Source organism: Culex quinquefasciatus, chromosome 3, assembly GCF_015732765.1.
Source record: "Culex quinquefasciatus strain JHB chromosome 3, VPISU_Cqui_1.0_pri_paternal, whole genome shotgun sequence".
Classification (NCBI taxonomy): domain Eukaryota; kingdom Metazoa; phylum Arthropoda; class Insecta; order Diptera; family Culicidae; genus Culex; species Culex quinquefasciatus.
The window spans coordinates 141,381,525-141,406,569 of record NC_051863.1 but is presented as its reverse complement, the minus strand read 5'-3'; the positions used below and the strand labels follow the sequence as shown (position 1 = coordinate 141,406,569).

Here is a 25,045-nt window from a genome sequence, read left to right as displayed (position 1 = left end):
ACAGCGGCTTAAAGAAAAAGAAACACGAAAATTGAAGTTTTCTAAGTCTCACCCAAACAGCCCACCATTTTCTAATGACGATATCTCAGCAATTAATGGTCCTATTTTCAATGTTAATACATGAAACATTCGTGAAATTTTCCGATCTCTTCGAAAAAAATATTTTGAAAAATTTTAAATCAAGAATAGCATTTTAAATGGGCGTAATATTCAATGTTTGACCCTTTTGAAATGTTAGTCTTGATTTAAAAAATTTCAAATTATTTTTTTCGAAAAGATCGGAAAATTTCACGAATGTTTCATGTATTAACATTGAAAATCGGACCATTAATTGCTGAGATATCGTCATTAGAAAATGGTGGGCTGTTTGGGTGAGACTTAGAAAACTTCAATTTTCGTGTTTCTTTTTCTTTAAGCCGCTGTATCTCAGCAACCAGAGGTCCAATCTTCAATGTCTCTTAGACAATTTTATAGCAAATTTTCTGAACTTTCAAAAAAATATTTTTAGAAATGGTCACTCATGGTCACTATTTTAAAAATTGAAAAACTGCAAATATTCGCTAAATCAAACTTTCTGTGGCTATATCTTGAAAACGCCCTTTATCAAAAATCTGTAAGTACTTTTCGATGCAAATTCAATTTTGCATTAAAAATAAAGTCAAACTTGTTTTGCATAAAACTCAAAAATCACTATTTTTCAAAAATTCATAACTCGGCGGCAGATTTTGACCATGTTTCTCTATGGCTCAAAAGTGCGGATTTTGTCCCCTAAAACATATCAAAAATCTCGAAAATCAAAAATACGTATTTTGAAATTGAGTTTTAGTGAAAAAAGTTGATAAAAATCTGCAAATTTTTTCCGTGTACCTATTTTTCTCAAAAGTCCTCAACAATACCTACAACTTTGCCGAAGACACCAAATTGATCAGAAAATTCACTCAAAAGTTACAGCTGTTTGAATATTTACATACCATTTTGTATGGACAGCTGCCAAAATTGTATGGAGACTTGTATGGGTGAACCAATGACACAAAATAGCATATTTGGTCATAGGGAAGGCCCCCACAAAGTTTGAGCCAAATCAAAAAATACAAATAAAATCCATTTCCGGTTTTGGTAGAGAATTGCTCTCATGAAAAAAGGGGTTTTCTCACAATTTGACTTAAACGACAAATAATCACAATTAAAATTAATTTTATCAAAGTTCATATCTCCAAGCTGTGATCGTGAAATATTTTGACGTACATTCAAATGAATGTTCATCTATAAAAAAAAAACATTTCAAAATTAGTTACCCATTCGAGCTTTAGTTGCTCATATCCAGAAGTTCAGAGAACAATACCTATAAATATGTCGTTCACGTCACATTGTGAGAAAACCTCATATTTTTTTCCATGAACTGTTATAAATAAATCGTTTTTGGACGAGCAAAATACAAATATCCAAAATATATGCCTTCCCGTGTCTTAACAAAGTAGTATTTAAGCTAAAAACGCTAAAATGCAAATATCTCGGCTTTGCGTGGACATAAATTGAATGTAATTGTTCTCCGTGAAATTTCCTACAAGCTGCATGTATAAGTTTTGGTTGTATTTTGTGGAGTAATTTTTGAAAAACAAAATTAGGTCGTTGCTAATATTTTTTGAAGTCCAAAACTTTTTGCTGGAATCCCACAAAAATTGAAAATATTTTTGATCGATTTCAGACATGCTAAATATGATTTAAAACGCGTGAAAATGCATTTGAAATTGTTTTCAGTTGATTAGATGTCCGTTTTTTTTAACGATTATAAGCTTTTTGAAAAAAAACATTTTTCAAGTTCAGCGTGCGAGTTGTAAGCCATTTTTGGGATTTTTTGTTGTATTGTTTCTGACATCCTAATCTATCATTATAGGGATGAGCACCAAGGTTTTGACAGCTCGTCATTTTTTAGAGATGCCCTACTGTTCCTACTTTTTTGAAAAGGATTTGAATGAAAATGTTGGTAGGGATATTATTCTATATTTTGTGAAAAATTATATTTCTTATAATTATTATCAAATTGTGATGTTTAATGATCTTGATATTTCGACAAGTTTGGTCTAAAACTTCCCATCGATCTCCCTCAGGTCCACCCAATCGCGCTCTCGATCGCTTGATGTGTACCTTTTTCATTATTTTTTTATTCGCACACCACATACAAGTTCGCTCTTTTTTTCTCTATCTCTCTGCCTCTCTCTCAAACCACCTTTCGCGGGCGCCTTCTGCTCTTGTTTTATGTGTTCCATTCCATTCCATTCCACTCCTTCGATTCGCTCTTTCCACCTGTATTTTCCACAACACCACGGATAGTCAGTCGCCTCAGTCTACCCGGTCGTGGCCACCTTCGATCCGTCAGCCGTTCAGTCGCCTTCTACTCCTCCTCGGCGCCCGTACATAAGCCGCCTTAGGTTTAGGTTCTTTTAGTTGTTCGCGAGCGTTGTCAAGGATACTCCACACGGGGACCGTTCTGTGTGTACCCGCGAGCCGTCCGGTTACCGAAGTAACGCAAAATACAAAACAGTTTCAGTCTGTACGTCCGTCCGTCCGCAGCAAGGATCTTCGGCCAGGACATTCCTATCCGATCCCGTGCGAGTGAGTGAGTCGGGACTTTAAACCCCCTCCAAGACCGTGCATGACCAATAATCATTTGATTTGGTGAATACCACGATTTGGTGTGTGCTGCTCGGAATCCACGCGGGCAGGAGGCCTTTAAAGGATAACGAGCCCTCGCCGGAGCTAGACGAGCACGGCGCTCAGAGAGGTCGTGGGCCCCCAGGACAACTCGCAGGACACCCGCAGCCGACCCAAGACACAGACCGCAGTTGACGGTGCCCGGTGCTGGTCGGTGCCGGTCTTGACTCTCTAGTGTTCTACCCCGCGCTTCTAAGAAGATCTTCGCGTACTCCATAGTTCAAAGTTGAAGAAAAGTGGTGTCCTAACTTGAAAGTGATATTCAAACAAAATCAAAAAAAAGTTCCAAGTGCTTCAAAAAAAATCAGAGTGTTTCGCATCGCTAATCCAACACGAGAGCAATAAAACCGTCCAACGTTCCAGGTGTGTCGTGGTCAGTCGTGGGTGCTGCGGCCGGAGACTGCCGCCGTTCACCAGAAGAAATAAATTCCTGGTCACGGTGCTATGATTTCGTAAGTATCCATCCTTATCTCCGGTGGCGCGGCCTGGCCTCTTGACTTGCGGAGTGCGAACTCTTCAAGACAAGAGACATAGAATCATACATTATTAATGAGTGTGAAGAGTTAAATTAATTCACTCTCGGGGGGCAAGAACATTTCACTTGGCGTTGCGTTCATATCGCTAGTGTGGTTCATGATTTGCGGGAGGAAAACATGATTTTAAATTTGAAGAATTATTTTTAATTAGTTGCTTTTTAGCCAGTCACGCGTGTTTGGATTGATCTTATTTGAAATTTGATTTAACTCTGTTTGACCACACATAATAATGTCAATGCGATATTTTACTATTACTATTCCTTCTAATAAAAGGATATTTTCGGACTAGAAATATTTATGATAACAACTTATTTATTGGCTCAGTGGGATTTTACTTCTAAAATGATAAAAGTTACCCAAATACCTAATGGTATTGCACCTTATGCTAAATAAGTCATTTTTTGCAAAACTAATAAGAACTTTGCTAACACAATTTTGAAAAGCCAGAAAAATTTGCCTCAATCCAGTGCAGTGTGACATAATATTTAACATTTGAAAATAGTTTTTAAAACCATTTTGGCATATTACTACCTGGAATTACCTGGAAAAGTTTCGAGATCATCATCATTTATTATTAAACGGTATTATTAAAAAGTATGAACAAGATGATTCCACAATTTATAATCAACCAAATTTACAATATTGGGCTTGAGTTAGCCTTTAGTTTTATAAAATTTACATAAAAACTCATAACTTTAAACAATTTTACCAAATCTATAAATAAATTTTGTCAAAGTCAGTTGAGTAGTACTTCTTTAAACTTTCGTCCATAAAACTTTGGCGAACGGTTGCTTATTATACAAAACGTATTTTTTGCGATTTGTTCAGTAATTCTTCAAACAAAATTTATTTGTTTACATTTGCTAACGAAATGTTTTTTGTCTAGTCAACTCCCCTCTTCAAAGATATCTTAAAAAATCAGGTGGCGAACAAAATAATTATTGCCAAAACTAGAAACATTCAGGAGAAAAAAAAATTCGATCTCAACTTAGAACACATTATATTCTGATTATTTTCACATTTTCAATCAAATGAGATCAATTTTTTCTTAATTTTAAATTTTAAGACAACTGATCGTGAAAAAATATTTGATGAAAAATTATTTTTCAGATTGTTGACTCTCAACTGTTATAATGTATAACGTTTTTGTGGCAGTTTTGCTTAAAAATTTGAAAATACTGCTTGAAATTTGATATTGATTTTTATTTATCTCTTCAACTTGAAACAGTGTTGCCAGATCTTAAGCATCTTTCCTCATTTGAAAAGTCTTATCTTACGATCACCTTCTTAAAAATTTACAACAATTTAAATGTAAAATTAAAAAGTTTTCCTAACAAAATTTCGACGATCGATAGTAAATTTAAGGAAAATTAAATTGTATCAAAATTTGAGGATCTTAAGATATAACAATACTGATCAATACTTCAAATATGTGAATCTAACGAGGATTTTAGGGATTTGTTTGCTCCAATCTTCAATATTTTCTTGAATAATCTAGTTTAAATTATTTTTTTCAAAGTTGAATTAATAAGGTTAAAACACACGATTAAAAGTTTTTGTCACTCAGCCAGATCGAGGTCGATAAGGACAAAACATACTGAGTTTAAATTTCAAGACAATTTTTTATTTTTTTGGGCAGATGGAGGCTGAGTAAACCTTATGATTATTTTATTATTTTATTATTTATTTATTATTTTAAATTTTTTGTAAGCTTCAGTTAAGTTTTTTATTCCTCTGTTGTTGTTAGTTTTTCGCATTTATTTTCGGTAAATTGCAGATACATGTTTTATTTTTTGAATAAAAGATATGCTCTTGTTCGAGCAATATCAACTCACAAATTTGAAAAATAGCAATGAATTTACGAAAATATTTATTTCCTAAAGTTTCACTTTCAGCCAAATGCACAATTTTTATTTCATAAGATGGAAAAAATCTAAATTTTCAAAATACCAACAATTAAAAAATTTGTATCAAAAGATAAAATTTCAATTCAACGTAGTTCACTAAACAAAACTTGTTCAATCGACTGGAAACTAAAATACTTCCAATTATTTCTTAATACAGTTTTTAATCTCACAAAACGCATTTTGCACTACTAACGATATTTTGGCTTCCTTTGTACAAGCTTAATTATACCGTTCCATATTTCTAAAACATTTCTTTAACATATTTTGAAAATTAGCATGAAGTTTAAATAAAAAAAAATTGCTAAATAAATGCGAAACTTCACCATTTATTGTATGAAATAAAATTTCGTACCACGCTTATAATACAATCAAATATTATTCACCTTATTCCAAAGTCCCGAAGCTGATTCACACCCAATTCCCAGACGCTTTGTTTCCAAGTGACGATTCACAATCACCGACACCGATTCGGGGTGAGGGCTCGCTGCCAGCCAGCCACCAACCATCCAAACTCACATGTCCTGCCACGGTTCAGCGAGTTCGGCCAATTGACCGACCCAGCCGGCTCGCAGCCACAAGTTTCGTGAGTCAGGAAATTTGCACCAGATACACTCCATTAACCTAACAAGACAATTTAAAAGTCAGAATAATAAACGGTTAGAAATCCATTTTATGAACGAGCACAAACAACCAAATACATGCCCGGGGTTCTGAAAGGTGCTGGTGGCCACTTCAAGGTGATCATTTCTTCACCGGAGAGCTTGTGTTTTTCCGGCATTACGTCCGCTTTTCAAGTGGGTGAATCACTACACGGAACAGTCGATACATATTGAATGAGAGACTTCCTAGTCTGAAATCAATAACAGAAGGCATTCTTGGCGGTGCGGTAACCAAAATGCTTATTTTAGATTCAGTTCCGTCAAAGTTATTAAATCGTTGTCATGGTTGAATTTTTTATTCCAACTTAGTCAAGCCCGCCATTAGCAGTGATTATCCTGTATAAAACAAGAATTATGCTTTAATTAGAGGCAGGGAAACTTAAAAGCAATCACAAAATACTTCAACTGACCCAAAGAAATGTAGCAGCATGATTCATCGACCGACCCGCTCGCTGCGCTGCTGATTTGAACTGAATAAAAAATGAACGGTTGTGGTTGGATGAAAGATTTATTACTGACCTCTCTACTTGGCGAAGATAAGTGATGTGAGTGCACTGACAGGTTGACAGTGTAGGAGTCGACGAGCTTCTTGAAATTTTCAGGAAATGCGCAGGACAATTAGCTTTTAATGGCGTTGAACTTTTTGAAAAGATAATGTTGAAAATAGTGTTTAGTCACAAAGTATGGTTCAGGGGTGAATGCTTTTATTTTAATATTTTTTTAATGCTGAGGATATTGTATTATTTTATTCAATCGTTTTACACTCCATCTGACAAATCGAAGATAAAAAAAATAATCACAGAAAATGTATTACAAACTGCTTTATACGTAATAAACCTTCAATCAAAACTTTTCAAATCATCTTAAAATGTAGGCAAAAACAATTAATTCGTCAAATTAAATAATAGTGTTAAAATATATTACATATCAGAAGGTTTAAAAATGAAAATCAAGTTATTACAACAGTCCAACATGTGTAATTTCACCTCTTACATGTCTAAATTTGCGTATTTCACTTTGTTTTTCCACAGTTTCAACATAAAATGTGAAAAAATTACATAAATATGAGGAACATTTACACCACCAAATGACCGATTCTTCGGCTCCTTTTCAAAAAATGCCCAAGTTTTTTTCAGCGTTTTGGCTATAGTGGCAAAATAAAAGAAGAAACCCCCCAATGTTATTACATATTTGAAAAGATAATTAATTTTCCTACAAAGAAATGTCATGTCGCATGAACCATATAGTACCTTTGCTTCCCCTGAAATGAAAATGTAGCGTGACGGGATAACATCGTAAAACTGGACTTTCAAAAGGCACACTACAAAAATCGCTACAGTTTTGCCAGTTTGATTTTTAAAATCTTTTGCTCTTCTACACATTATTACAAATTAAAAAACGAATCTTTTGCTCCTTGAACTGAACGAATTGGTTGAAATTTGAGTTTTTGCCAGCCATTTCTTTTCGTGACGGGACAACGAAAGGAGCAGATTTATGAAAAAACTCCTCTCCCATTCAATGGCTTGCAGACCATATTTGGTCAATATTTTTGGCTTTTGAGGTAAGAAAACGCATTTAAAGCACATTGAAATTATTGAATCATAATAAAAATGAAATCTCTCATATAAAAAAACACATTGAAAATTGAAAAATGTGACATTTTGGTGTAGCTTTGCCAAGAATCGGTCAAATATACATTATTTTCTTACAGTATACTCTAAAACTACACAATAAATATTCATGGTAATATTTCATCTGGGAAGGCGTACATTAATGTCAGAAAAAATGTGTAATTTTACCACTTTTCTGGTGTAGTATCACTTTTTTAGTCTAAATTGAGATAAAATAACATCATAAAAGAGGTAATACATATTCAACCTTAAAAATTTACACATTTTTTGCTGTCTAGGCTATGACTTCCCTGATATCATGAATTCCAAAATATCTAGATATTATTAAGAGGTTAAATACTACATGTCAGCAAAAATTTCAAGGGTTAAACACACACATAAACTTTTTTTCAGGGTGCACATTGAAAAAATGATAATATTACATCTGGAAATGGTTACATATTTCATGTCGGAAAAAATGTGAAATTATACCAATTTTCTGATGTAATGTCCCTTTTTCAGTCTAAATTGAGGTAAAATTACAAAATTACACCTTCCAAATTTGAACTATTTTTACCGTGATATTAAAAAAAAATCATTTTCAATATTTGAATATTACTCTCAACATTACTTTTATCAAATTGGCTCAATTTGTTTAAGACTCATTAAATTGGTCGCTAATGCCGATTTCTAAAAAGCTTATTGAAAAAAAAAATAAAATATCATGGTTTTCTTTCAAGTTATAATAACAACACTGTGATATTTTTTATGGCAAAAAAGATAAGTCGATCGTATCAGTGCATCTAAAAATCATTTAAAACTTTTCAAAACCCGAAAATCACTGAACAAATAAAGCTAGTAATTCCAATCATCCGTCAAAATATAAAAACAAAAACTGCACTGAAGACAATTACATGTATCCTTGAAATTGAATCCTCCTCTACTTCAAAGCTCAGACACAATAATTTAAAAGCAGCATTTAAAAAATGTGCAAGCGATAGTAAGTTAAAAATATAATAGTTTCCAACATTCAAAATTAATAACACAGCAAAAAAGAATTTTAATAGGTTGAAAATGTGGTTGGTTAAATATTACCTCTGTTTTGAGTAATTTTACCTCAAAAATGTGTAAACATGTAAACCTGATGAAAATTCACCAGTTTCTGATGAAATATTAAACATTTTTTTGACACAAAATCTGTTTCCATTCCCTGATGAATATTACCATAATTTTTTTTTTCTTTGTACAATTTGTTACTCTTTAAAATAAAACTTGATAAAAACATTGAATCTGTGATTAAGTTAGAAACAGACTCAAGAGAATATTATGATTTTTTTTCATTCTACTGTATTTATTACTGGAAGATTTTGATTTGATTTGATTTGATTTGATGTGATAACCAACAGGGCCACAAGGATGACCTATGTAGCGGTTGCCTAGAATTTTTTTTTTTTTTTCATAGCTTATTTTTATTAGGTCCTTTTAGGTGCTGTGACCAGGTTAGGACCGAGGATCAAAAGGTACAAAAATAATAAAATAAAAATAAAAAAAAAACTGTAACTGATTCAGATGATCATTTTTTCGTGCCATGTGTCAGCAAGTGTGCGATCACATCGATCTGTTCCTCGGGTGTCTTGCACTGCCTCAAGCGAACTCTGTACTCTCGGTAAATGGACCACAGCTCCGACTCGCTGTACAGCTTCGGTTCGCCTTGATCCCTCTTCGGGGTTGCACCGGCGCCGGCGCCAGTATTATCTGGACTTCTTCCTGCGGGACGAGGATGCTTTTCTTCCGTCCCAACGGACGGCACCGCTCCAGGTAGCGGAGGAAAATCCGCCGCGGCGAACGTGGCTCCTGCCGGAGTCTGCTTGTCCTTCTTCCATGCTGGCGGCTTCGGCGTGGACACCTGCTGCCTCGACTGGATGAACTGCGCACGCTTGGGACAGCTGCGGTCCAGACCCTCGTGGGATCCAGAGCAGTTGACACACTTCTTGGCATCCGTTTCTTCTGCTTTGCACTTTTCCGTGCTGTGGGCTCCCCCACAGCTGCTGCACCTGGGCTTGAGATGGCAGTTACTGGTTCCGTGACCGAACTGCAAGCAGTTCTTGCACTGGGTCACGTGCGGTTCTTTGTTCCGGTAGGCCACCCACCGGACGACGACTGGTCCCACTTTCTTTACCTTGCTACTCAACTCCTTCAGACTGGTATGACCCTTGGGGAAGAGCACGATGAAAGGCGTCTCATCGATGGCGGGAAGCTGCTGCTTCCGCCTGATGGCGTGTACTGCCAAGACGTCCAGCTGATGTTCCGTCTTGAGCAGCTCCTTGACGTAATCCGGTTCCGCGTTCGGGAGACCTCGCATTACTACCCGGTGCGGTCTCGCACTGCGCTTTCCGTGCGTGTAGAACTGCACCTTGTTCTTCTTCAGGTGGGCTTGCACCGTGTCGAAGTCGTCGCTCGAGAAGCACGTAATTTTGATGCCGTACCGCGTCAGTTTGTGTTACATGTCGACATCACCTTCGCAAGGCGGGCGAAGCTCGTTTCTTTCACCACCAGCGGCGGCTGCTTCTTCTCCCCGGCCGAATTGCCGGGTGCTGGTACCACAGGGGTGGTTTTTTCTGCTGCTGGATTCGCATTGTTATTGTTGTTGCTCTTCTCCGCTAGCGGGTTGAACTTGTTGTTGCTGAGCAGTTTCTCCACTTCCTGGCCATCGCCGACGTTGATCTCCTCGTTAGCCTTCCTGCGCCGAACCTTGATTACGGGACGAAATTCGCCCCCGTCCTCTCCTCCTCCTTCGGAGACTTCCACCTCCATGCCCGTCGCCGCCTGCGTTTTGGGTTGGAACCCGTCCGGTTTCTCCCACACACTTTTCTTCATGGCCGCGTTCCAGTAGAACGGCCTTCCATCCTCGGTTCTATGCTCCGTCCACTCACTCTCCGCCGTCGCGGCCGCCGCCATGGCCGTCGGCGAAAGTTGACAAAACACCGTCAAAGACGCGCTAAGCTAGCTCGAAAGACGACCGAACCCAACGAAAGTAGAACAGGGAATCGATCAACGCAGAAACCCATCCGGTTGCCTAGAATTACAGTGGCTCAAACTTAAAGGAAGCATCTTCAAATTACTGCCGTATGAAGGGCCAAAAGGGGGTGGTTGGACGCGTACGAGCAAAATCACTCACGGTGTCAACTGTATTTATTACTGGAAGATCTGCTAAAAACAACCAACAATATTGTAGGTTACATAGAAATCTTGATAGAAATAAAAATAACTGCGTTTTAAGCTGAAGGTTCAACTTAAAAAAAACAACAAGCAAATCCATCTATTTATCTACTGCCAAACACGTATAAAGACTAATCAATGCCATCACCCAAACCCCATAAAACGACAACACTGCGTCAACAGGACGACATCGGGAGAAAAAGGACAGTTCGACCAAACACTCTCCCCGTGCCCCTCCTCCTCCTTCTCTTCAGCAGGCAAGCCCATAATTTATTTTTATGACATCTTTTCCACCTGGCCGTGTCACCACTTTCCTCAAAGCAAACTCTATAAAAGCCGCAATAGTGCCGCAAGTTCCAAGTTCAACCCCTCACTAGAGTCGGCAATCATCCGGCTTTTCCTGCCAGAAACCCTGCAAGAGGAGGCCAGTTCTCACTAAAATCAAAAAGCTAGTAATTTCGTCAAAAATATCAAATTGATTTTAAAAATCGAATTTAACTTAGAATTTTTTGATAAGCAGCTCTTAAACATTATGCTGACTTGTTTGTTGACAAATTATTGAAGTCTTGTTTTGACTTCAGAGAGAACTGCTCAGGAAGGACTCTACCCTTGGATGATAATAAAGATAAACGAGCTACACGCAAGGAGTCGCCCAACGACTGCCACCAAAGTAACAACTTCTGAGCAAGTTCTGACGACCGTGCGTTCAACGTAGTACTTTATGATCCACGCGTCACCGATAATGCGTCATTAGTGGAAACCCCCCGAGGAAGAAGAAAAAAGTGGTGAAAAACAACTCCATCATTCCGTCCGAAACACCCCCACGTGGTGGACCAATTACGAACCTTGGCACTGGGAGAATTCACAGTCGCTATTTGATATCATTCTGTGGATCTTTTCGTGCCATCGTTTAAATTTGGCCAAAATCAACGACGCGTGCAAATGTTACTACTCTCTTTCGCCGAATATGGTTGGCTGGCGCCGATGACCGGGGTGTCCACACGGTGGCCGGAAGGAGCGACAGTGACGTGATGTTTTGCGGGGTGCGGGTGAAGTTGGTGAATCATATAAAATAATGACAAACGCGCAAAACCGGAACCGTGCGATGGGGTGGGGAGGGTAAAATTGAATTTAGCCAAATCTTAATAAAGCTTTGAGAAAGATTTTTTGATTATTTTATAATTTGGGGAAAAATTGATTTAGTGGATTTATGAAGTCAAATATTTTCAAGCATTCTTATCAAAACAAAAATTAAATGTTTTATCCTACAGTTCTTAAATTTTTCCATTATACAGGTTTAGTTTACTTAATAAAAAACACAGAATTTGTGTTTATTAAAAAAGAGTGTCAAACATAAACTTTTAACATAACTATTAAATAATGTTTTTAATTCGAGTTATGGATCGGTTCAACCTCCTTAGACTTCAATAAACGATGATTTTTTGTACTTTTTTACAGTAAGCTGAGCAAAACGTAGAGAAAGATTGTCACACAAACGAAAGAATTGAATTTCCTCCGATTTTGTAGAACAAAGAACTGGATATTTTTAGCATTTCGGAAAGAGCGTTCATGAAATTGGGAACTATTTTTTCTCCGTGTGATGAAATGGGACATTTATGCAAACAGGAGCAAACAGCCTTAAAAACTTTAAAAAATATGCAATATTTTGTTTCATATTCAAAAATATATAATTTGGGCGATCAAATTTTATCAACTTATGTAGTAACTTAAAAAATTACAGTTTTGTCTTCTAAAAATAACTTGAAATAAAAAATTGAAATGATATTTTCCGCGAGGTGATTTTATTAAAAAGTGAAACCCCAAAAAAATGTACAATAGGAGGACCCCGTGGCGCGGCGGTTAGCGGCTTCGGCTGCCGATCCCTCATGTGTGCTAAGGGGCCCGGGTTCGATTTCCGCCCATCTCCTCTGGATGTTCTGTGTTTGTCCCGTTAGTTAGTAAATTCAGTCTGAAAAGACGGTGTAATGTCTATTATTATTAATATTTTGTTTCATTTTCAAAAAATGGACCAGCAAATTTTATCAACTTGTGCAATAGGTTAAAAAGTGAGTTTTGTCTTCTTAAAATAACTAGAGATAAAAAAGTAAACTGAACAGGATTTTGTAAAAAAAATCAACACTTCAAACAACAATTTGCGGGAACTATCATTTTGCATTTAATTTTTCTTATTTCTATATATTTTTGGAAGACTAAATTGTCATTGTTTGAGCTATTACAGTTGATAAAATTTGTTTTCCCAAATTTTGAATTTTTAAAAATGAACAAAAAAATTTAAATGTGCGAATTTCGATTTTCAAACAAAAGATTTTTTTCATAAAATTATTTTTAAGGTCCTTTTCGGTGCTGGGACCTGGTTAGGACCGAGTCGGCTTTTGCAATAACATTTTTCTTAAAGCTAAGAGTAATTACAGAGGATCTTGTGTGTAAATGTTAGTGGGAGGGCCGACAAACAAAAGGTTCATCCTGATCATTTTTAATGTAATCATTCACTGAAGTGAGTGGGATATATTGGTTAATTTATATTGCTTTGCATTAAACTTTTTTTTAATGTTTAAGTTTCGAAAAAAAAATTGTTTGACTTTACTTATTGGGGAAAATTGAATTTGCAATTTTAAAAATGACTTTTTCACAAAATCAGGAACTTTCATTTTGTATAAAAAAAATTTTTTGAGTGTGTCGAGAAATGCCAAAAAAAATCAGTGACTTTTTTTAATTTTTAAGTTACACAATTTTTTTTCTAAAAAGTTGCTCCAAAAGCTTCCAAGAGATTGTCTTTCTTTGTTTTTATATGTATAGAAACAATAAAATGTAGTATATCTGTTTTATTTTTATTCAATAATTGCACAAAACACAAAACCCTAAAGCACTTGATGTTGAATTCATCTTCCTACTATTTGTGCAATCAAATATTTTTTAAGAGTCCCTTTAGGGAGATTTAATACCTGCATTTTTAAAGTCACTGAAACCAGCCTTATGCTTAATTGATTGGTTTAGTTTTTCTGTAAATGGGTTTTTGAACAAAAATAATCAGCTTTTTTTAAGGTTCAAATCTATCAAGTGAAACCTCAGAATGAACTTTTTTAAATTCGCAAGCTGTTGAATTTCATATTTTTTAGATAATTTAATAGTTTTATATTGTTTCATTCAAATATTTTTTCATGTATGTATTGTAAGAGATAGAGAATTACAAATTTCTTTAAATTCTTTACTTTTTCAAAAATGTTATCAGTCTTGGCTTTTTTTTTCATAATTTATAGTCTTGTTTAAATTTTAATTATTGTAGGAATACTTCATAACGCGCATTTTGCCCCTTTTCCCCCAGAGCAAAATATTCAAGTAGAGCAGAAAACGTGACACCATGAAGTGTACCCTAAAATGTCATTATAGGAAATTACTCAATGAATGTTATGAATGATGCCACCCCAAATGAGTGGCATGATTTGGTTAATTTTAGTAGGCGTGGCAAGTTAAATCAGATACATGATAATTTTCATAAAACCTAGTAATATACCATACTTATAATAACTCTAGCAAAACATTGTAATAGGGCCGAAGCCGAAATGTAAACAAAGAGCCTATCCTGCTCGTTCCGAATGTAAACATCAACTGACGTGAGCAGGATAGCCTCTTTGTTTACACTTTGGCTTCGGCCCTTTTACATTGTTTTGCTTGAACTCACCGACGATCTTAGGCTACTTATAACGTTGCCAAACAGTTCAAAGCACATTCCAACCCCCTTTTTGCAAGGCGCCGTTTTGTGGGGGTGAAACACGTGTTGTTGTCACCCACCCACCCCTACGCACCTGATGTGTGCACAGAGAGCCCAACTTCGTCATCGTCGTCATTCTGGCGCGCGCGTGATGTACCAACCAAACGAAAAATTTGCCACCAAACAATAAAAGTGCACCCCACACATTTTTCTATAATGTGTTCTACGCCATGTGTGAAACCCACATTAAAAGTGAAGTTAGTAAATGAATGAATAAGCAATTCAGGTGAATGGCCCACCACCGTTTTGTGAGGGAAGAATCAACAAAAGCCATTCCATTCATTGTTTGAACACACAGCAGGGAAAAGTGCTTCAAAAGTAGTTCAATTGTGGTGTGAAATTTTATGTGAAATCACCAATTCAGTAGCCTCTAGCGTGGTTTATCATTGGACTCTACTTAATTGTACAAGTCAGCTTAACTTTAACAAGACGTTATCTCATTTTATGAGCCCTAATTTCACTCTATCTCTCAGCTTACTTACATAAAGTTGCATTCAAATATTTTCTCGTCCAATAGATCACTCAAAGTTTCAATTGCACCTCAAATTTGTGTTTAAGCTCACAAAAGCGACCCCACCAAAACTCTCTCACCCAACACCTTATGCAACGAGGAGAACAATACCTTTCTCTCAATGTAGAGGGAAGGGGAGGGAGGGAGCATAAAATCATCGTCAATTACCGGCCATCAGACCCCGCAGGGTGCGGTCAAAGATGGACCCGCGCGGGCTTCTCTTTTTTTGTGCATTTTTAACAGGTGCGAATCATCGCCGTCGTCTTCGTCTGGCAGCTGAAGAAAGAAAATGAAACTGAACCATCCCCAATTAACGTGCTGAACTGGTGCCCCAGACAGACCCTGGGTGAGCTTTTTTAGGGGAGGTTCGATATCGCACTTTTTTCACGTACATTTTTCAATTTAATGCACTGATTTTCTAATATGTGGGGAGACTTGATCCCTAACCTGTATCTCCTTAGCGTGTGGATTATAAAATTTGCAATGTTTTGGAATGTTTTGCAAAGTTGACTAAAAATCACTCATCTATTTTCAATGTGAGCAACTCGCTACGAAATCGGCCGATTTCGACCATTTTTATTTTTATTTGAAAACGTATCAAATATTATGAAAACATAGATTTTATGACTGCTTCAAAAATTTCCCGGGATCCCGGGAATTCCCGGGATTTCAAAAATATTTTTCCCGTTTCCCGGGAAATTCAAAACCCGGGAAATTTGGACGCCCTAGATCAGTGTTTCTCAACCTTTTGCGATCCATTCCCCCCTTGACTGATTTGCAAGAACTTCATTCCCCCTCCCTTTTTATTTTTTTGCACAAGTATAATTGCATCTTTTCAGGTTTGCAAATAGATTACAATTTTCATAACAAATTGATGTGTAAAATACGCAATAAACTATAGAAGGTATTTGAAAACGTTTTATTTTTATTTAAAAAAAACTTACAGACAATTTGACGATTTCGCAGGTTTAAATTTGAACGATAGTTTGTTTATTTGATCATTTTTTCTTTAAAAAAAAAGCTGGTATTCTATTCCTTCTTTTCGTTTTAATTACAATTTTAAATACAATTATAAAATATGTACAAATATAAAAAAAAAATATCTGCGACAGCAGACAGATTGCTCTAAAAAAAGTGAAGAATTCAAATAATCTTAAATAATATTTGAAAAACTTTTTTTTCAATTTCCAATTATTTTTCAAAAAAATGATCTTGTTAAAAGGTTACAAAAATCTTATAGAATCCAGCGAAAAAGTCTGTCACAAAAAAAAATCTTGTGTCCAAAAAAATACAAATGCCTGAGAAATATTTAAAAAATCATTTATTGTTTCAAGAAATATCAAAATTATGAGAAAATGAAACTTTCATAATTATTTTTTGGGAAAAAACAAATGTTGTTATTACTAATCAAAGAAATTGAAAGCTGCAAAGAATGTGTCAGATAATGATTTAAGAAAGTCAAAGTAGTTATGTCACAGACATAACCGGAATGGCGTAGACTTACGTAAAATTTAGATATGTGGACATGTGGGTTTTCCATATATTAATTTGAAGAATTAGCTATATATATAATGGAAGGAACACCCATTCAAACGGCAAAGAGAGGAAAGAAAGAGACGAAGGAATTTTAGCGAGCCGAATGGGGGGAGGGGGAGAGGGGGCATAGGGGTTGGGGGCGAGAGCAGCCTCAGAAAACTGTGCAATCCGTCGCCCCGAAGACCAAAATTTGTTCCTGAAATTTAAATTCAAATTAGCTCGCTGCCTCGTCCCGGGTGGGACGAGGGCAACTCTTTCAACACTAGAATTTGATGAGACGTAAATCTTTCAGAAGCGCTCGCCGCGAATGCGACGAGCTAGTTGGATGTCCCGATTGTTTAACAACCAAGGCTTGACCCACGAGAGGCTTTTCGGCGGAAGGCAGCAGGCGCGCGCCTCATCTTGTTGATGCCTCGTCCCGGGTGGGACGAGGGATGGGGATTGAAGCACCTCCGAACCACAGCAACCACGAAAGATCCTAACGGTCCGGCCATCGAGAGGCAACTGGCTGACGGTGACGACGAGAAGGCGATGCGCACTTCTTTTCCAGTTCTGGTCCCTCTCTCCTGCTGCTGCTGCTCTGGTCTCTCTCCTGCTGCTGCTGCTCTGGGCTGAGCTTTCCTGCTGCTGCTGCTGCTGCTGCCGGTCCGACGTCTGAGACGTGAATGATGGAATGGGCTCTGGCGCACGTTCTTATGTATGATTTCGGCCCGCTACTTCCTCCTTTTCGCGACCGACACTCGGTCGCGTTGCTCGGATGATTTTCCCTCAAAATAGGTACTTGACATTCCCGTCCGTGAGTGGGAAGCGCTCATTTTGCTTGCAAAATCTCTGCATTTTGAAAACATTTTAAAACATTCAATTGTTTCAATAGTTAAACTATTTTGCCAACAATGAAAGTTTTATAGCAAATTGCTGAATAATTTTCGAATCGAATGGCACATAAATCGTGTCGATTCGATTAGAGGGAAGGAAGATATAAGCGTTTGACGGATGACGCAGTAATCCAGGGCCTTCGGCCCGGGTTTTTTGGAATGACACCCCAGTACCTTCGACAAAGACGTAAGTCTACGTCAAAATTGGATGTTTATTGAACCCTCATTCCCCCCCTAGAATGGCTAAATTCCCCCCCCCCCCCCAGGGGGGAATTCCTCACCGGTTGAGAAACACTGCCCTAGATATAACAATTCTGATCAATACTTAAAATATGTGAATTTAACAAGGATTTTAGGGATTTGTTTGCTCCAATCTTCAATATTTTCTCGAATAATCTAGTTTAAATTATTTTTTTCTAAGTTGAATTAATAAGGTTAAAACACAAGATTAAAAGTTTTTGTCACTCAGCCAGATCACGGAAAAAAAAATTTATCAACTTTTTTTTCACGAAAACTAAATTTCCCAAAATACGTATTTTTATGATTTTCGAGATTTTTTGATATGTTTTAGGGGACTAAAATCCGCAACTTTTGAGCTATAGAGAAACATGGTCAAAAAATCTGCCGCCAAGCTATGATTTTTTGAAAAAATAGGGATTTTTGGAAAAAATCCAAATTTTATGCAAAAACAAATTTAAAGTCAATTTTTAATGCAAAATTGAATTTGCAATCAAAAACTACTTTACAATTTTTTTGATAAAGGGCTTCGTTTTCAAGATATAGGCACCGAAAGTTTGATTTCAGCAAAATATTTGCAGTTTTTCGATTTTTAAAAATAGTGACCATGAGCGACCATTTCTAAAAATAATTTTTTAGAAAAGTTCAGAAAATTTGCTATAAAATTGTCTAAGAGACATTGAAGATTGGACCTCGGGTTGCTGAGATACAGCCGCTTTAAGAAAAAGAAACACGAAAATTGAAGTTTTCTAAGTCTCACCAAAACAACCCACCATTTTCTAATGACGATATCTCAGCAACTAATGGTTATCAATGTTAATACATGAAACATTCGTGAAATTTTCCGATCTTTTCGAAAAAAATATTTTGAAATTTTTTTAAATCAAGACTAGCATTTTAAATGGGCGTAATATTCAATGTTTGGCCCTTTAAAAATGTTAGTCTTGATTTAAAAATTTACAAAACATTTTTTTCTAAAAGATCGGAAAATTTCACGAATGTTTCATGTATTAACATTGATAATCGGACCATTAGTTGCTGAGATATCGTCATTAGAAAATGGTGGGTTATTTTGGTGAGATTGTTTCTTTTCCTTAAAGCGGCTCTATCTCAGCAACCCGAGGTCCAATCTTCAATGTCTCTTAAACAATTTTATAGCAAATTTTCTGAACTTTTCAAAAAAAAAAATTTTAGAAATGGTCACTCATGGTCACTATTTTTAAAAATTGAAAAACTGCAAATATTTTGCTAAAATCAAACTTTCGGTGGCTATATCTTGAAAACGAAGCCCTTTATCAAAAAATTGTAAAGTTGTTTTCGATTGCAAATTCAATTTTGCTTTAAAAAATAACTTCAAATTTGTTTTTGCATGAAATTTGGATTTTTTTCCAAAAATCACTATTTTTCAAAAATTCATAACTTGGCGGCAGATTTTTTGACCATGTTTCTCTATAGCTCAAAAGTTGCGGATTTTAGTCCCCTAAAACATATAAAAAAATCTCGAAAATCAAAAAATACTTATTTTGGGAAATTGAGTTTTAGTGAAAAAAAGTTGATAAAAAAATCTGCTAATTTTTTTTCCGTGTACCTATTTTTTTTCTCAAAAGTCCTCAACAATACCTACAACTTTGCCGAAGACACCAAATTGATCAAAAAATTCACTCAAAAGTTACAGCTGTTTGAATATTTACATACCATTTTTGTATGGACAGCAGCCAAAATTGTATGGAGACTTGTATGGGTGAACCAATGACACAAAATAGCTGATTTGGTCATAGGGAAGGCCCCCACAAAGTTTGAGTCAAATCAAAAAATACAAAAAATAAAAATGGTCGAAATCGGCCGATTTCGTAGAAAGTTGCTCAGCTGCCAAATTTGTATGGGAAATTATATGGACAAACTAATGATGCAAAATGACTTCTTTGGGCATACCAAAGGCACCAAAAAAGTTTCAGCCGGATTAAAAAATACAAAAATTAAAATTTAAAAAATAATACCGATTTCGTAGAGAATTGCTCATATCTAAAAAATATGAGAGACACTTAAAAATCGAAAAAGTAGCTGGAAAATTATGAAAACAGTAAATAGGCAAAAGAAAATTAATTATCGTAGGATTCAAAAGAGGCCTATACAACCTAAACATAAAAAAATGCATAAAAAATCGTAGAACAAAAGTAGCTCAAATGACCTTCCTGAACACACACAAAAAAAATAAGTATCGAAAAAATGGGCCGTAGAAGATCAATAGTTAAGGAAGCTTTAGTTTTCCAATAAGGTTTAACAAAGCTATTGTAAACATTCGTCAAAAAAAAATCTGTTATAACAACATAAATCAAACAACTGTCTCCCCTATCCACCCGTCAAACTGTCCAACTCTGTCCAAAGTGTCGAGTAAGCGTTACGTACGCTCGTGTACCCTGTCTTCACAAAACAATCGCGGCAACAAAACCAAAATCAACACACACACACCCACACCTACACAAAAAAAAACAAATTGAGCTAATTGAAAGGTGTGTAATCTCACCCGTGCACACGACGGTTGCATTTTGTGGTTTTGTTTTCTTCTCCCACACGCAAAGAAGTCTTCGTCGTCGAAGCTTCACGATTTTTCGCAAACAGAGATAATTTTCCGAACAATACGAACCAGCAAATAAGATTCAATACGAGAGAGAGAAAGAGAATTATGAAATTGCTGCACGCGTGTTCCCAGATGCAACCGAATGAGAAATAAGAGTGCAATTGAAGAAGAAACATTGAAGAAGAAGAACAATTGCAAACGCAACAAAAACACAGAAAGATGCACCTTTAATTACACTCACACACACACACACACTCAGAAGCAACATGTTTTGATAGGCGTATCATTGCATTGGTTGATTGTTGATTGGTATGCAAATTTGTGCCCCAGAAAAATGGCACCAATTTTCCAATCATCTTTTTGCTTTGCGCTCTTTCGCTGTTTTTTTTCTTCACAAAGAAAGAGCAGTATTTAATTAACGTGAAGACTTCCATCATTGCCATGATTTTTCGTTCAATGATATAAATTTTGCGTCGCTTTCAATATTTTGACAAAATTCCTTCTACAAGTTGTTTAGAATACTGCCCTACACACGCTGATTCCTTTTGGAGACGATTATCCCATTCCTTGCGAAGTTATGGAAATCGTCATTAATCAATGATTGCCAACTAGGACGTCAATGATTGTTCCACAAATTTTTATAAATTTTGAGACACATTTGATTTAGATCAAAAATTCCTTCAGTGGCTTCAAGAAGGCAACAACCGGCACATGCTGATTCATTTTGGTGTAGAAATTCATTAAATTGAATTTAGTACAGAATATTTTATAGTGATGATCAATTATTTCCCAAAATGATCAACGGCTTCACCTTAAACTCAGCTGATGCACATACACATACACGCACGCAGTTGAAATCGATCACAATTAGTTACATCAATACATCTGCATCTGCCGCAGGTGCGCGTGGCTAACTAACGAAAAAAAAGATAAGTCATTGTCATTACATAACCCAAGGTGCACCCTGCGGTAAAATTCGTTTTTCATGATCTCGAAATAAAAAAAGTTTATTTGAAACCTAACCTTACCCAAAAGATGCATCTCTGTTTTTACATCTTTCTTTATTTAATGCCTACTTAGTGCTAATTATGCACAGTAAAAATAATTTAAAAAAACGCTGTTGATTTTCAAAAAAATCTAAAATATTTGTGATTTTATATTCTTTTTCTGTTTTGGACTAAACAAAATATCACTTAAATTTAAGAATTAAAATTTTATTAACTGTGCACAACCAAAGGATGATTTCACAAATTGGTGATGGGAAAGTAATTTCCCCAAGCAACCCAACCCCACAAAACGTGTGGATTGCAAATTGGCTTGGAGATTTACACAGCAGCCCCGCCAAGCCAATTACAAAGTTATGATCGCTAATATAGATGCTAAATTGCGATTGATGATGATGAATTGATTTGGAACAAATGGCCACTACAAGCTACAATGATTTGTTGGTTTAATGATGCGTTTTGAGTAGCGGTGTTCAGCGGATTGTTGAAATTGAAAGTTGGACGTTTATGCGCTGGAAAGAAGGCATACATTGTACAATTATGGTTAGACTTATAATTTATTTTGTATACTCAAAACTGACACCAATACTTATTGAAATCATTATTAATTGAAATTAATAACATAACAAACATAGAAGAAAGTCAAAACCAAAATAACAAAGAGAATAAAGAGATAAATGAACACATTTTCTTACAATTTTGCACTTTTTTGTTTCTAAAAGCTAGTTTTCACCATATCAAAAAGTGGAAAAATGACTGGAGGTCATGCTATTAATACTACCCCTTATCTTCCAACAATCTCTCCCTCGAAAGTGAATAATTGATTATTAATCACATTATTCAGTGCGTGTGTACCTCAGCGGAGACTCCATTTCACCACAGGGACAACACAAGGACCTCACTTGAAGTCGCAGCGATAGGTATAGATGAAAGTTTTTCCACGGCAAGCCCCCCCAAAGGCCATCTCCCCTTCTCCGTGGAAGTGGAGGAAAATATTACTCATGTTTTCCGCTCTAGTTGGTCTGTGGAGCAGTAGTAGCAGTATGCTCGTCGGCACGTGTGAAAATTTGTACCACGATTTGTTGTGTTGCCCCTGAGGCAATCAGCGGAAAGTACCTGGTAGTTTAGCTACATGGGCAAACATTGTGTACGATGATTAATCGATCACGGTGCTGTCAAATCGACGTGTGATTCATAAGGCGATTTGTTTGTTTGTGTACTAAAATCACCTGGGCGAAAAAGTCCCGTTTATAATTATTATTGTTTACTTTTTTTCTGAAAATTTTATTAATTTCCAATAAATCCTAGAAAAAAAAGAATCAAAAACATAACTTGAATTTAAATTTTTGTTTTCAAGCTAATGGAAAGATTGTGAATCATTTTTGGTCAACACATTTAAATATTGTTTTTTGCAATTCCGTCGTGAAACTACTTACTTTTCCTGTCATTCTTGAACGACGAAATAGCCTACTTTTCTGTACCAAAAATAACAGAATCGAATAGCAACACTTTTCAAAATAAATGCTGAAAAGTTCTACTTTTCAGCACTGAAATGGATGCTGAAAAGTTGAACTTTTCAGCACTTGTTTCGAAAAGTAACACTCTTCAACATTTTTTTGATTAAAATGATTTATTGACAAAATACATGAAAATTTAACTTAAAATTTCACTCAATGGGTGTTTTTCGGAATTGCAAAAAATGTTGTATGGAACTCGTTGCAAAACTTGATTTTTTCAGCACTCTTCGTATTTATCCAACTCGGTGAACCTCGTTGGATAAATGTACGACTCGTGCTGAAAAAATCCTCGTTTTGCAACTTGTTGCATAAACTACTATTATCTAAACCAAAACCAAATCCACTGCCATTCAGGGATGCCAAAGCTACCGAAATCATCAGTCTTTGTGGTCCGTTGGTAAAGAGAGGGAATATCTTGCAAAGAGCTCCGATTCGAATCTCGTTCGTAGTACAAAGAATTTTTTGTACATAACATAGAATTTTGTATAGTGAGCATTTCTCGTAAGCATGAGCAAATTTTGTCAAATTTTTTAAAGATTTTTTTGATTTGGATGAAACTTTGTGTTTACCTTTTCTATGACCAATAGAAGACATTTTGCATCATTACTATTGTTTAGTATTTAGTATTTTTTCAAGTCACCATACAGTTGTGGCAGCTTTTCATACAAAAAGACTTATAAAATGTTCAAAAATCTGTATCTTTACAACGGATTTTCTGATAATTTATTGCCTTCGGCAAAGTTGTCGATATTGCTTAAGACTTCTCAGAAAAAAAATCATACCCAAAAAAATACGCGATTTTCAATTCGATTTTTCACTCAAAATATTGAATTGCGCAAAACAATCATCTTTTAAAAATATATAATTTCCGCATATGTTTTGAGATAACAAAAAATGGCATCTTTCGAGCTTGTTCAAATTTAATTTGGCAGTGTTGCCAATTTTTCGAGAAAAAAAATCACATTATTTTTAAACGTGGGAGAAAGTCGCAAAACTTTTTTTGATTTGTTTTGAAGTGTCCTGTTAATTTTAAAAAAGAAACATCTGTGAAATAATCTGATCTCTCTTTAAGAATAAAAATTATTGGATTTGGAATCAAAACTAACCTTTCAAAAAGATCAAATATTCAATATTCCACCCGTTTGAAATGTTAAAATTGATTCCAACATTTTGAAATTAAAATTTTCGAAAAGATCAGATAATTTTACAAATGTTTCATTTTTAAACATTGAACGTTTCCCACCACCATTCAAACTAGTTTATCAGCCATTCCACGTCAAACAGGAAGTCTCCAAATCAAAAGTGCTCCGATTTGGCTCAAATTTGGAGCGGGGGTTTTTTGGCCCAAATAATTAAACCCGTATTTTTTTGTTTGGCGATTAGGGTGGTCGTATCCGAAATAGGATGGTCCATAAAATTGCGTTTTTCGTCGATTTTCGCAAAAACCACATTTTTCAAAAAATCATATCTTCGGAACGGCTGAACCAATTTTGGAGCGCCACAATTCAAAAGAAAGGTTATTAGTTGGGCTTTTTAGGAAAAATATGTTGAGGTCCAAAAAAACTAGCTGAATATTTGAAAAGGTCCTATGAAAATTTCATTTGCCGATTTCAAGGTCTCGGGACCAAAGAGCCCATGTCTGAAAATATTTTTTCCCTGATTCCTTGTAATATTTTACGTAACATATCAAAAAATTGCGAATATCCATTAACACGTTTCAGAGATATGATTTTTTTTAACATGAAAACTGGGTTTTTCGACGCGCCGCGCGCAAAAACGGGAAAATGACGGAAACGGGTAAAAACCAACTTTTTTCACTAAAACTGCGATAACTTGAAAATTTTAGCGATGACCTATACATGTCTGGGTACCAAACGTTTTTTTTTTTTTTGCGTTTTTCAATAACGAAAAATGTGGTTTTTGCGAAAATCGACAAAAAACGCAATTTTATGGACCACCCTAATCGCCAAACAAAAAAATACGGGTCTAATTATTTGGGCCAAAGAACCCCCACTCCAAATTTGAGCCAAATCGGAGCACTTTTGATTTGGAGACTTCCTATTTGACGTGGAATGGCTGTTATGAGATATCAGCACAAGAAAATAAAAGGCTTTAAAAAATCAACTTTCTTCTTTCTTTTTCTTTTATATACTGTATTTAAGCAACCACAGGTCAAATCTTGAATGTCTCTTAGACAATTTTATTGGAAATTTCTCACTCTTTTCGAAAAAAAATATCAGGATTGGACAATTATTGACACATTTAAAAAAAAATCCAAAAACTGGTATTCTTCAGTTAAAATTAAACTTAAGGTGGCTATATTTTGAAATGGTGCACTTTATGAAAAATTTATT

General features: G+C 35.7%; 1 protein-coding gene across 1 annotated transcript in view; it reads left to right on the top strand.

The window, feature by feature from the left end:
- The first annotated feature begins 2,349 nt into the window (after positions 1-2,349).
- Positions 2,350-25,045, top strand: part of LOC119770157 — a 40,315-nt gene continuing 17,619 nt past the window's right edge. The window contains exon 1 of the mRNA XM_038264544.1: positions 2,350-3,164. The gene's annotated coding sequence lies outside the window, so the exon portion shown is untranslated. The remainder of the gene's footprint in view (positions 3,165-25,045) is intronic.